Source organism: Onychomys torridus, chromosome 5 (assembly GCF_903995425.1).
Source record: "Onychomys torridus chromosome 5, mOncTor1.1, whole genome shotgun sequence".
NCBI lineage: Eukaryota > Metazoa > Chordata > Mammalia > Rodentia > Cricetidae > Onychomys > Onychomys torridus.
The window spans coordinates 94922141-94933171 of record NC_050447.1 but is presented as its reverse complement, the minus strand read 5'-3'; the positions used below and the strand labels follow the sequence as shown (position 1 = coordinate 94933171).

Genomic DNA, 11031 nt, shown 5'->3' with positions numbered 1-11031 from the left:
GTTATCAAGGAGGGAAGCAAATAAATTAAACTCTAGCAGCCATCAGCAAGAGGACAGCCAGGAGAATGCTGGGAAAGGAAACGAGGTTGCTAGAAAACTGTACTCAGACTCTCACCAGCAAAACACGCTCCTGCACGGAGTGGAACAGGAACAGATCTTTTCCTGCTAAGGTAACAGAAATGCACGTTCTTTTTCGAATACTGTGAAAAGTCAAATGTGTGTATCATGGTAATTCTAACCAGCTGTTACCGTGTGGGCCAGGAACACATCTGCGGGTTCTGGGGTGACGTATACTGTAATTCTTTGATTGGGATAGTGGACACATTAGCAAAAATTGGGGGCAGGGGGACGGGGGAGAAATGAACAGAGGTACAAGACAAAGGCGAATGAGACTTCTCTTATATCTTAGCAACATTTAGATGGAATCAAACTTCAGTGCAGTCCACTCTGCTTGGATGAGGCTTTGGTTCAGCTCCCAATCTCGATTGCGTGACGCAGTCTCCTGTGAGAACACTCAGGTGTCTTCTTAAACAACAAACCTCTTTTTAGTGGTGGAGCCGTTCTTCGTAGCTGTGTATGCGTGGGACTGATAACCAATCACTATCTTTGGAGGAAGTCCTAACCTTTCCTTGTATACCCTCCCTATGTGTGTGACTGCGTCTCTGTTTTCACATTCAGTAGTCCATATTGCTATCTTATTACCTTTAGCTCTAACATTAACAACAGCTCCACATACATCATCGCTGTAGTCATCAAAAGATTCTCCAATAAGGCACAGCATGTCTCTAGCCAAAAGCGATCGAGGTCACTGGTCTCTGCTGTTTGTTCAATGTAATTAGCCATCTTCCTTCCCGCTTGTTTTTCTCATCTTCCCACATCGGCTCAATACCATCCTTAAAAAGTGAGTAGTCACAGCCAGGCATTAAATTACTAGACAACTGGACATGGTTGTATAGAGCCCAAAAGTCTTCAACACTATCAAACTTAGAGATCAGTCGAAGGTTTGCTTGCCAAGTTTTGCTTTTATCATTTTTAAAAAACCAGGGTGCCCACTGTTTTGTAGAGGGTGTTTAATATAGTGCTCTGGGTTGGCAACCTCCTGATTAGATTCTGTTTTCTCCTCTTCCACAGGTGGGGGATTAGTAGTAGGGGTGGTTTCATGGTAGCAGACAATTGGTTCCTGCAAGTTCTCCTCCTGACATCCATTCCCCCCCCCCCCCTTACATCCTTCTTGCCATGGCGGAGGCTGGCAGTGTCTGTCCTGTGTCTTACATTTAAATGTGAACTATGTGCAAAGTAATACATCTTGCTTATTTACATTGAGTGCTTTCATGGTAAATGAGAAAAAGCACTTTGTTTTGCTTAAGGATCATGCAAAGAAGCTAAGACTCAGCAGTGGCAAATTTACTCTTGTAAACATTGGTTCATAAGGAAGCAAAGGTGGTTTGAGGCTTCTAACTGGGTTCAGATAATTACCATAGCAGCCCTAAGATAATGAATTGTTCATAATAAGATATAATTTATGGGACCCTTAATATATGCTAGCCATGTTTCTCAGAATGATACATATTAATATGATTCTTAAATATATCCTAAGCTATAGGTGTGATTAATTATATTTCCATATTAGGTATGAGGAAACAGAGGCAAACAGTTAAAACAATTTATGTGGTTTCACTTACTGAGACTGGTAGAGTCAGGACTTAATCCCCAGAGTGTAGCTGCAGAAGCTATATCCCCAATCTAAGTGATATAATCCCAACCAGGTCACAGAACCTAAAGGTGCCTTAAGACCAACAACACCTGGTCCTCCAATCAATGCTCAGTAGTAAGTCAGGGAAAACTGTATTACAGGAGGGATTAGAAAAAGTAGCAAAAAGTCATTTGTACATAAAAATATCACAAAAGTACAATTTGAGGCATGTGCTGGATAAAGTGCTTATGTGGTTTTGTAACACTTGCAATGATGTACATGGTAACCAGTCTGACAGAGTTATAGATGTCCTTAGCTAATTTTGTCCCATGTTCCTTAAAATATTTTTGTGTGCAAGTGTATTATATTGTAGTGTGTGTGTGTGTGTGTGTGTGTGTGTGTGTGTGTGTGTGTGTGTGTTGATATTTGTGTCCTGCTAGTTTGCTGCATATGTTTAAGAGTTTTCTGGTGAAATCTTTAGGACTTTTTTACATGTAGGATCATTGTGTTTGTGAGATAAGACACTTCAATGTATGACTTTTCGATTTGCATCATTTTTATTTCCTTCTGTTGTCTAAATGTGCTAGCTAAGACATCAAGCACTACTCACATAATAGAGAAACAGAAGACCCTCTAGTCTTGTTCCTGCTCTTAGTGGAAAAGCTTTATTTCCCTCTTTTAGGATAATCTGGAGTCTAGGTTTTTGCATATAGATTTTATTATAGTAAGGTATATTCTTTCTACTCAGAGATTTTTCAATCACAAAAGGTTGTAGACTGTAAAAAAATTTTCTGTGTCTATTGAACTGATCATGTGATTTTTGTCTTTGAGTCCATTTATGTGCTGTGCATTGTTTATTGATTTGAGTATGGTTAGCCAACCTTGCATCCTTAGAATATCTATATTCACCGGGAAGATTGGCCTATAATCTAGTTGTTGTTATTGTTTTATTATTGTGATGATGACTTTGTCCAATGTTGGTCAATAACTTTGTCAGGATAATACTGGTTCTTTAACAAGAGTTTGGTAACATTCCTTCCATTTTTATTTTATGAAATTGAGAAACACTGGTGTTATTTCTTCTTCAAAGGTCTGGTAGAATTTATCAGTGAGTCCATCTAAGTTTAGACATTTTTAAAATTGGAAGATTTTTTTTCTTAATTATTGCTTCAATATCATTGCTTGTTATACATCTCTGAAAGTTGTATATACATTCTTAGTGTTTGTGGCTAGAAATTACTCCATTATTTTAGATTTTCCAAACTATTGAAATACAGGTTTTTAAGGTATTTTTAAATGGCATTTTGAATTTCATTGAAATATCTTATAATATCTCAGTTTTATCTTCAATCTTACTAATTCTCTCTGTTTATTTTGAATAATTTAGTTAATAATTTGTCAACCTTGCTTATATTTTCAAAGAACCAACTCTTTGTTTCATTGATTTCTTGTATTTTTTTTTTACTTTAATTTCTATCCTGGTCTTTATTATTTATTTCTGTCTACTGATTTTGAGTTTGTTTTGTCTTATTTTTCCAAGGCCTGAAGTTGCATCATTAACGTATTTATTTGTAATCTTTTTGATTCTTATAAAAATGTAGTCATCAGGGCCAGTTGTGGTTGTACACACCTTTAATCTCAGCACTCAGGAGGCAGAGGCAGACAGATCTTTAAGGCTAGCCTGATCTACAGAACAAGTTTCAGGACAGCCAGGGCTACATAGAGAAACCTTGTCTCAAAAATCAAAACAAAACAAAAATGTAGGCATGTAGTTATAAATATTCTTCTTAGGATTACTTTCATTTTGTCTGATTTTTAGAATATTATGTTTTCACTTTTATTTGATTTTAGGAATTTATCTTTTTCTCTGATTTCTTCAATGACTCATTCATCACTCAACAGTGTGTTGTTCAGTCTCTATAAGTTTGTACATTATTTATCATTTCCTTTGCTTTTAATTTCTAGCCTTTTCCACTGTGACCAGAGAGAATATAATAAATTATTTCAAAATTCTTGTATTTTGTTAAGATTGAATTTGTATCCTACTATATGATCTATTTTAGAAAAAGTTCCATGCCGTTTTGAGAAGGATTTGGATGATTTTGAGAAAAATTTTCTGCAGGATTTGGATGGAATGTTCTATAGGTATCTGTTAGGTCTATTTGATCTAGAATATCATTTAACTAAAGTGTTTCTCTATTTGTAGTTTTGTTTGGGTGATGTCTATTGGTAAGAGTGGGTTACTGAAGTCACTCACAATTATTGTATTGTGGTTAATGTGTGTATTTACATCCATTAGTGTTTGTTTTATGAAATTAGGTATGCTGATGTTTGGTGAATACATGTTTAGAATTGTTATACCCTTTTGATGGTTTATTTTTCCTTAATCAATATAAAGTAATCTTTATATCTTCTGATTTACTTGCATCTTGCTGCAAGCCACAGGAAAACGTAATGGAATTCAGCTACTATCACAAGAGCTACTACTTGGAAAAGTCAAGGACTTCTCCAAAGGTCAAGCCATGGCTTAAGAAGTCTTGGTGATATTTTAGCTTATATGTATGTGTGTGTGTATAACACACACACACACACACACACACACACACACACACACACACACACAAAGCTGATTGCTAAAATGATTTTCTTTCGTGCTTCCAAAGAACTCCTAACAGTGTATTTACCTAAAATGCCTATCAAACATACAAGGCCGAACGAAACTACACCTGTCTCCTAGGTCAGGTGGATAGCTTTATTTCTTGTGCAATTTAGGGTAAGACCCTCCTTTCTTATACAACCTTACTAACACACACCCTAACTTCTTACCTAACCACTTCTAGGAATGTAGACTGAGCACATAGATGCCCATTTTGATCTACTAACTGGTCATTAGCACTCAGTTGATCTCCTCTTTTACCATTCCCAGTTTGGATTGTAGAAGAAAGCCTGTGGTCACTGCCTGAGGAAAATTCTTACCTACCTTTATGACCCTGTAGAATTCAAACCTGGTGACCTTGCTTGACCAGGGAATTGCTATTGCTTGGGTTTATAACTGGATTTCTGGGAGACTTAGGAGGAATGAGGAGAACTTAGAGATGGGGAATGGAGAGGGATAAAGAGGATTTTTTTTTTTTTTTGATAAGGAAGATTTTGACCAGAGAGTACTTGTGAATGAGATGGAAGATGAGGAAGAGTCAGATGGGGAAGTACTAGCTGGGTAAGAAGAAGATGAAAAGGACCTAGATGAGGCAAGAAAATTAAGATAGAACTTATAGGGAGCAATAGCTAAGTATAGAGAGAAATCAGGCAAAAAAGGAGCTAGGCACGAGAACAGAACTGAAGTTGTGTATATAGGATGTTATCCCAGAGGAATTAAAGCAAGTGGACTATAGAGCTGGGTGTGCTGAGATTCTATTTCCCAAAAATAGTACTCACCATTCATAGTTTCTCTTCTGAGCCTATGGGAAGTATTAATATTAAGGCGGGTCCCTATAATATTATACAAGAGGATCTGAGCTTTATTTTGTAAGATAATAGAACAGTGACAGCTACTTGCTTTCTGGTTCCATTTTTTTGGAATGTGTTTTCTGTAGCAGGAATCTTAAAAGTTCTTATTAATAAAATCAAACCTGAGGCCAGTTATTGGGATGAATGCTGGAAGATCAGAGAAGCAGAACAAGCCACAGCTACCTCACTTTGCTAGTTCCTCAGCTGGTCCTGTTTCCTCAGAATGGAAGCCTCTGAGTCCTCATTCAGAATGAATCTCAGCTGAACTGCTACTCGAAAGCCTGAATACTTAACCAGCCAAAAGCTTCTAGTTTCTGGTCTTCATGCCTTATATATCTTTCTGTTTTTGCCATCACTCCCTGGGATTAAAGGCTCATTTCTTGGGATTAAAGGCATGAGTCACCAAGTTTGGCTGTATCCTTGAACACACAGAGATCCAGGCAGATCTCTGCCTCTGGAATGCTAGGATTAAAGGCATGTGCAACCACTGCCTATCCTCTATCTTTAATATTGTGGCTGTTCTCTTCTCTGACCCCAGATAAGTTTATTAGTGTGCACAATATTTTGGGGAACACAATACCACTACAGTTTTCCCATTGGTTTACTCTAGTGATGCTTGTCTGTGGTGACAAGGCACATTTCTTTGAGGCAACACATAGACAGATTCATTCTATTTTTAACCCAGTTTGATAGTCTGTGTCTTTTTGTTGGAGAACTGAAAACACTGGCATCTAGTTATTTAAATATATTGGTTTCTGCCATTTTGCTGATTTTAAAAAATGTTTTGTAGTTTCTTATTCCTAATTGGCTTATCCACTGTTTTACCATGGTTTTTCTTTTCTGTAGCTTGATTGATATATTTATTTCTTTCTAACATATAGTATCCCTTCTACAAGCTCTGTAGTGCTGACTTAGCAGTGATAAGTTACTTTATATTATTAATGAAATTTTTTTTTGTCTTTTCATTATGATGGATAGTTTTACAGGATATAATCATTTGGGTTGATAGTTATTGTGATTTAGACTTTGGAATACTATTGTTCCATGCTCTCCTGGTTTTTAGATTTCTGGTAAGTAGTTTTCTGTAATTTTAAAGGCTTTTCTTTTATATGCAACTTCTTGCTATTAGTATTTTTCCCTGTTCTTTATCTTTAGTGTTGTAACTATAATATAAATGGGGAGATTTGTCTGTTTGGTGTTACAAATTCTGTTGAATGTGGATGGTAGCCTACTTTCTTCCATTTGGGAAAATTTCTGCCTGACTTTATTAATTATATTATTTATGACTTTATCCTGAAGTTCTTCTCTTTCTTACATCCTCATGATTCATATATTTGATTTTTTTGAGACTGTGTCTTATGTAGCCTTTGGTGGCCCTGAGTTCATCAAGTAGCAGGAGATGACCTTGAGTTTTTTATTTTTCAGCCTCTACCTCCCAGGTGCATGGATAACAGATATGTGACACCATATATATAATTTTATGTGGTATTGGGAGCCAAACCAAAGGTATCATCTACGCTAGATAACTATTCAACTAACAGCCATATTCTCAGTGAAATTTGGTCTTTTAATGGTGTCCAATAGACATCATATATTCTGTTCATGTGTAATTATTTTATCTTTGTCAATATCTGAATGTTCTTTCATCCTTTATATTCCATCTTCTACTTGATCCATTTTAGTTATAAGGCTTTGACTGAGTTTTTTAAATGAGCTTTTCATTTCTAAAATTTCAATTTTCTATTTTTCAATATTTTTATCTTTAATTAATTCCTCTTTAATGCCCTGTATCAACTTGCTTATTCATTAACATTTTATTTGTATTACTCTTTTAGCTTATTTGTACCTTTTTCCTTTCATTAAATATTCTTATATTTATTATTTTGAATATTTTGATGAAGATTTAATTTTATTCACTCTTATTGGCATCTACTAAAGTCATAAATTTATATTGAATTATTTATGTTTCTTATAGTTCTGCATTGGGACTTGTACATCTCAGGATTTTCTTTTTGGTGGATTGTTTTTTCTATAAGCTATATTCTTTCAGGTGAAGTATTTGTAATATGCAAGTTGAACTAGAAGGTGGTGTGATTAAGCTATTGCTCCTTCCTTGTGCACTAGGGGTATAGTTTAGTAGCAACACCTTTAGCCTTCATGCTTCGACACAAGGCATGAATAACTACTGTCACTGCAAATTAAAGTTACACTACATTAAGTGTAAAAGCAGCCACAACTATGAGGTAGACTTACTATGCAAATAGCACATTATTTAGTTGAAAAAGTCTTCCTATAGGAGATAAAGGAACAAGGATAGTATGGTATATGTTAAGGTATTTGTCACTAGGTTAGGAGTGGCAGGAAAATAGGCTGAGTAGAGATAGTGATTACTGCTATATTCATTAAGGAAAAAAAAACAAGGAGGGAAAAATAGATGGAGGATGTCTTAATCAATGCTCTATTGCTGTGAAGAGACACTATGACCAGGGCAGCTCTTACAAAGGAAAACATTTGATTGGGGCTTGCTTACAGTTTCAGAGGTTCAGTCCATTATCAGCATGGTGGGGAGCATGGTGGCCCACAGACTGTTGTGCTGCAGAAAAGGAACTAAGAGTTCTACATCCAGATCCTCAGGCAGCAGGAAGAGAAAGAGAGCCACTGCGCCTGGTTTGGGCTTCTGAAATTTCAAGTCCCACCTTCAGTGACAGACTTCCTCCAACAAAGCCATACCTCTCAATCCCCCTCAAGTAGCAACACTCCCTAATGGCCAAACACTCAAGTATATTAGCCTGTGAGGGTCATTCCTATTCAAGCCACGACAGTTCGGATATTATAAAAGGTAAAAGATTTTATTATTAAAGTTATGGAAAATGATAGTTAAGAAATAAAAAGGGGGGTATGGGGAAGAGAGAGAGAGTGATAATAGTTAGGAATGCCAGGGGAAGTGCATGGGTTGTACATTTGAATAGTACAGAGTACACCAAAGAATGGGTGTAGAAACCTGACAAACGGTCATAAAACCTGACTGAATAATATAAAAACCAAAGTTAGACCATTTAGTGCTGTGGGATGTTCAAGTATGACAAATGTGTTGCTCTGATTGGTTAAAATAAATAAAGTGCTGATTGGCCAGTGGCCAGACTGGAAGGATAGGGTAGGCGGGACAAGAGAGAAGAGAATTCTGGGAGGTGGAAGGCTGGGTCAGAGAGAGCTGCCAGCTGCTGCCATGAGTACCAACAGTAAGATACTGGTAAGCCACAAGCCATATGGCAAGGTATAGATGTATAGAAATGGGTTAATTTAAGATGTAAGAACTAGATAGCTAGAAGCCTGAGTCTGTGTGTTTATTTTGTAAGTGGGCTTCCTTCGGGACTGCCAGGCTTGGCAGGAGCTGGAGAAAAGGTCTCCAGCTACAATTTAGAGATATTACACAAGAGTTAAGATGACAAAGACAAAGTGAAACAAAAGTAAAACAGATCGAAAAACAAAACAACTAACAGCATCTGTCGTCTGCGTTGCGTCTGTGGCTGGGCGGGCTTGACTCTCTCCATCTCTGTGATGTCAAGTCATGTAGGAACCATGATGAGAGCAGCTGTCAGGCCCAGGTCAAAACCGTGAATCCAGATCTGTGGGTCCGTAGTTTCCCAGTGCAGTTCAAATACATAACCCTTTGGGTTGACCCAGGCCAGGGAGTTTGGAAGGAGAAAGGGAGGTCTCTTTCCTCCCAGAGTCCACTTTCAACAAACACATGACTGTTTGCCGATCTAAATCATGCTGCAATCTCTTGACTTTATAGAACTGGATTCCTGGCACTTCTGACAATTGCCTCAACTCTATTCCCTCTACTCAAGAAGATAATGATTTCCTTTGCTCACAGCCGTCTCCCTGGGGATTAGAACAGTTCCTGGTACAAAGCAGGAGTTCAGTGAACACTGTGGCAACCAAATGGCATGTATTTAAGACTTAATCTTGGTCTACTAAATTCCAGTGCAGCAGTATACTGTTTAATGCCACCTACTAAGGGCTGTGCAAAATTGAGGGAGGTTTATTTCTTCTTTGTTACTATTACATTTTACTTTCTTCTCACACCAAATTTTACTGGTTGAGAAAATTTTAAAACATTCACTTTAACCTGCATTTATTTTACTCTGTTCTCCCCCTCACCAGCTTTTAATACAAAATTTTAGCATATTCACCACCTGTTCCCTTCCCCCAACTTTTCTTTTAGCAGGGATGTTATTTCCCAGGACAAGGGATTCCTCTCTGCTTGGGAGGGAGCTTAGCACAGTGGTACACTGCCATATCTCCTTCAAAACTCCCTGTCCTAGGTCAGGCAGTCCCTCTGGCTCTGTAACGTGGAGACAGAAAAACAGCAAGCATCTAAGAATACTAAAAACATCATGTCCTTGAGAACAGTTGAAAGGCAAACCATTTCTAACAGACATTGTTGTGGTTTATCATGGTACAAAATGCATGGAGTGGGAACAGGAAGCTGGCAGCTCACTCATGGAGAGAAAGACCTCAATGTGGGTGCTCCAGCTGATCACTTCAACTTCCCTAGTCAATTTCTGCTGGTTTTTGTAAGCTATGATTTAATTATGTTACATTTATTGGCTCACTCTATCAGGCAACTTTAGTCTTCACTGTTGGATGTTGCAAACTCCCAATGTGATGTTTTGCTGCCTGTCTGCTGTTTTTCTCTTACTTGTAATTTGTTCTTTTACTTTTGCTTGATATATACTTTATAAACTCACTGATTCAAATCCAAAGTGTGGCTAGTATAAATCATTCTCCAGACAGTCAGGACAGGGAGTGGGTAAAGGAATGTGTGCATGGTATGTGTACCTAGTATGGGTGATTATATATGTATGGATACACTGACTGCAATTTTATATCAACTTGTCTGGGAAGGATCACAAATAAGGTAGAATTTGAGCAGAAATGAAATTGTATAGAAGGAAGAGCCCAATAACTCTGGAGAAAGACTATTTGAGGCAGAAAAATTCAGATTTGCATCGGGTAGAGCCAAACAGCAAGTGTAAAGCCACTGGGGTTGAAGGATGGCTGAATGAAAAGATGAGTTCATTTTTTTTTTTTTTTTTTTTTTGGGTAAAAATAGCACATCTAGGAAACCACCCACAGGGCCACCCGGCACCATGTAGCCCAGGCGGGCAGACACGACTATGATGAGCAAATATGTGGTAGAGAGATGGGAGAGAAAAAGACACAGAATGATTCATATACTGTGGAGAGACGCAGAACTGAAGTTGGGATGCTGGTGAGGAACAGGGTGATGTGAGTGGCCTGGGCTGCCATCTGGGGCCATGTGATGTCCATGCTCGATCTGTTGTCAAGGGCCATGTCTGGGTCCACGGCCCTACTGTAGCTGGGGTCTGTGTTGATGTCTACAGCTCATGTTACCATTGAAGGCTGGGCTGCCACCTGAGGCCATGTTAGTGTTGGAGAACCATGCTCTTGCAGGTTGTCACTGTTAAAAAAAAAACCACTGCTTCTAAGATATGTATAGTTTTTTTTAAATTAATTGTGTGTGTGTGTGTGTGTGTGTGTGTGTGTGTGTGTGTGTGTGTCTGTGTCTGTTTGTCTGTCTGTCTGTCTGTCTGTCTGTCTTTGCTATGATATGCATGTGGATATCAGAGAAAAACCTGCTGGACTCAGTTCTCTCTTTCTACCATGTAGTCTTGGGCATCGATTGAACTCATGTCACGAAACTTACCAGCAAACCCTTTTAACCTACTGAGTCATGTCTTTAGTCAAATCTAAAGCTTGGGGAGAGGTCATAAGGAAGAGCCTGGTGGAAGCAATAAAATAAA

At 37.9% G+C, this 11031-nt stretch overlaps 1 pseudogene; it reads right to left on the bottom strand.

Annotated features, from left to right (window-relative positions):
- Window positions 1-256: 256 nt before the first annotated feature.
- On the bottom strand, window positions 257-10537 carry LOC118584624 (annotated as a pseudogene).
- Between the last annotated feature and the right edge of the window lie 494 nt (window positions 10538-11031).